Source organism: Rattus norvegicus, chromosome 4, assembly GCF_036323735.1.
Source record: "Rattus norvegicus strain BN/NHsdMcwi chromosome 4, GRCr8, whole genome shotgun sequence".
Classification (NCBI taxonomy): domain Eukaryota; kingdom Metazoa; phylum Chordata; class Mammalia; order Rodentia; family Muridae; genus Rattus; species Rattus norvegicus.
This window is the reverse complement of record NC_086022.1, coordinates 131,882,241-131,885,711: the sequence shown is the minus strand read 5'-3', so window position 1 is coordinate 131,885,711 and position 3,471 is coordinate 131,882,241. Positions and strand designations below refer to the sequence as shown.

The following is a 3,471-nucleotide window of genomic DNA, read 5'->3' as shown; positions in this document are numbered from 1 at the left end:
AAACCGACCCCTGCTGCTGCATAGGTACCAACTCGGACATGGCCCTCAGCGGCAGCACAGGCTGGGACTTCATGGTGGTCTTAGGCTGGCTACTCGAGGCAGGTTGTTCCTCTCCACTCTGTCTCCAGTTCCATCTCTCTTCATAATACTCCAACTGCTCCACTTTGTCTCCCATCTGTCCACCACACGCATTTCCATATTGTAGTGCAGGCTGGCCACACAGCTGACAGACCTCTGGGTAACCTCCTGGCATGGTAACAAGTCAGCCTCTAGGGGTCTCCAGTCTGCCCACCTTCTGTGTGGCATGGTTATAGGTGGGTCTCTGGGTGTCCTCTTCCTCCTGGGCCAAATGGCATGACAGCAGGTGTACCTCTATGTGTTTACAGCCTGCCTGTGCCATGTGGCGACAGGCAGATCTTTGGGTGTATTTCCCACCAGCACCACATGGCATGGTGATAGGCAGGTCTCTGTGTTCATTTTTAAAAGACTTATTAATGGCAGACTCACCGCAAGGATCATTCTGATGAACCAAGATGGCTGGACAATGACAAATGACTTTGAATTCTTGCACAACCACCTGCCAATCATCTGGTAGCGTTTCTTCATCCAGCCTTGGAGTCATACCATCCGAGTACACGATCATGTGTACCATCTGCTCTAAAGTACTTATTACATATCTCCACGAGAAATGACTCTCCTATGGTGATCAATGACCTTCATGCCAATCCGTTGGTCCTGATCTCCTATCACCACTGTCTTCCATAGCCAGCTGTCTTCTCGTTCTTCTTTGGCTGTTTACTCTGGAATAGACTCTGATTCTTAACCAGAGATTTTGTTGGCCTTGGGATCTTCATGGTCAGTGTACTTACTCAAAAGAATCTGCTTCAACAGGAATCAAGTTCATCCATGTTGATTTCAATCTCATCTGGAGTGTCTAGGTTATCGTCGGAGAGACTAGAATCTCCACTTTGATCCAAAGAAAGGTCGACATTTGGGGCTGTGAGCTTGATTCTCCAAGGGCGACTGCCTTTGAGATCCAGAGAATCAGGAGGGTCAGGCCCTAGGACTCAGAATGCCCTCTTGGTAGGTAATACCCATTCCTACATCCCTCACCAGTGTTTTTCTGAGGTTGAGAGGCAGTTTGCTGGTGGTAGGGCCAGAAGGATGTGCAGTTCTGATTCTCCAGCATCTCCCTTCTGGATCCGTTAACATCAATTCAGATTCAGCTCCATTTTCTGGTCACGTGGTATAAGTTGTTTGTTTCTAGACTTTCATATTTAAATACTTCCTAACCATAGGTAACCAAAGTCACAAAAAGTAAAACTGGTGTTGTAGGGATTGATAAATTTAGCTTAGGGGCGGGTGTCTTTCCCAGACAAGAATCTGATGAGAACTCTGCCCGGGACTGCACAAAAGCAGAGAGTACAGCCATGAAAAAGAATGTATGCATCAATGGTTAAAGATGTTTAGGGCTCTAACACCTTGCCCTTTTGTATTGTCTCTGTCTCCATCTTTTGCATGAATTCATATCTTCATCCTTAGGTAGGTAGGCCCAGATGCTGGTTAACAAATAGAGAAATATTTGCATTCTAGGGAGGACCACACTAGGAAAGATTTTTCAAAAACAATTATGGAAATAGGTGAAGCTAAAAATTTTCTGCTAAGGTCTGAGATCACCAGGACTTTATACACCATTACCCCTCTGTTTCCAAAGGACTATGTCATTGAAACGGCTGTGTCTAGTACAAACAGGACTCCCCAGGGCACAGTGGACAACACCAAAGCCTTGAGTTCTGAATATACTTCACTAGAAACTGGGGTATGTGTCAGTCAGTATCTAGAGTTCTAGGTAAAGTAAGCTTCGTTACATTTAAAATCAAAATTCCCCAGCCAGCTGTGGTGGTGCACATCTGTAAGCACAGTACTTGGGAGACTGACACGGGAGAATCCATTATAAGATCAAGACTAGCCTGGACTACATGAGGACTTGGTGGCCAACCTGGGCTATATAGTTAGATTCTATTTCAAATACAAACAAGATAAAAAAATTTCCCAAATTGAATCTTCTCTTTTGCATATGCTGCCTGCTGATACTTGCTTCTAGGGCCAGATTCTAGGCAGTGCTAGGTTGAGTTGTAGATAAGACGTTTTAGGGAACCACAGTGGGAATAGTTCTCTAATCATTAGTTAGAACCCAGTGTCTCAGGAAACCAATAAAGTGTAATTCACTTTGGAACTGTGCTCTGCTCCTTGGAAAGGTCTAGTTAGCCAGGTCCTCAATGTTACAACAGCTGGTTCATTCCAAGTAACACAGAATAGCTTCCACACAGAGTATTTCCAAACACAAAACTTACCATGGGGCTTGATGTTATTTTGTGTACTCTTAAGAGAAATCATTCACTGACATCACATCTGTCTTTGTTAATGTGACCCTGGAGTGTGCTATGTCTGTGTGGCTGGTCAGAAAGCTCTGAGGCTGAAACCTTCCCAATACCTGACAGAATTACCACCACCTCTGCTTCAGGAACTCTGCCAGACCCGGAAGGAGAGGGACCTGTAGACACCAGTTTCCCAGTGGGTAGCACAGGGGTCTCACTGCCTCTTCTTGTTCCGCTCCCAGCACAGGAACTCACTGGCAGGCAAGGCCAACGCTCATCTCACCACCCCAGGGCATTATCAGGATCTAGACTTCCAGCAATTCTCACTGCTTCCTCTCCACACCCAGTGGACTTCCTGCAGTGCCCACAGACAGGGCAGGTGACAGCCAAAACTCCTTCCTGCTGCTGTCCCCATTGCCCAGGAGCCAGCCACAAATGCCCCCCATGCTGCCCGTGATGCCAGCTCCAGGAGGCACTGAAGTCTCCCCAGAGAGCTCCATCTCCATTAAGTTCCCGCAGCTGCCAGGCTGCTTGGCTGTCTCCCTTAGACTCAATACAATAAACACTTCACACATGACAGTCTTCACAAGCACACCAGCCACTTCCAGGCTGGAAGTTCTGTCACTCATTAGCGAGTTGGGGGAGTGAGGAACAAAGCACATTTTGATTAATTTTTCAAATTTTAGACCACTGAAAACACTGTGTTTTATCAAAATAATAATTTTTTAAAAAAAGACACTAAAAAGCCGTTTGTGGAAGGAATAAAATACCTGACAGAAATGACTTAAGGAAGGATTCACTTTGGCTCACTGTTCAAGGGGATACAGTCCAGCCCAGCAAGGAAGATGTGGCAGAGTGAACTTGGGACTCTGCTTGTTAAATCTTCTATGGGTCAAGAAGCAAAGGGAGATCCAGCAAAAGCTGGCACAGACAGGACAAAGCCTCCACCCATCAGCATGTTCAGTGACTCACCTCCTTCAGTTAGGTGCAGCTCTGAAAGTTCCCACAACCTCCCCATATACAGCACCCACCAGGGACCAAGCATTGAAACTCACGAAGCTGCCGAGAGCACTTTACATTCAAAGCACACCAC

The 3,471-nt window shown here is 46.3% G+C and overlaps 1 pseudogene; it reads right to left on the bottom strand.

Moving 5' to 3' along the window:
• Positions 1–372: 372 nt before the first annotated feature.
• On the bottom strand, positions 373–1,131 carry Prune2-ps1 (prune homolog 2 with BCH domain, pseudogene 1; annotated as a pseudogene).
• Between the last annotated feature and the right edge of the window lie 2,340 nt (positions 1,132–3,471).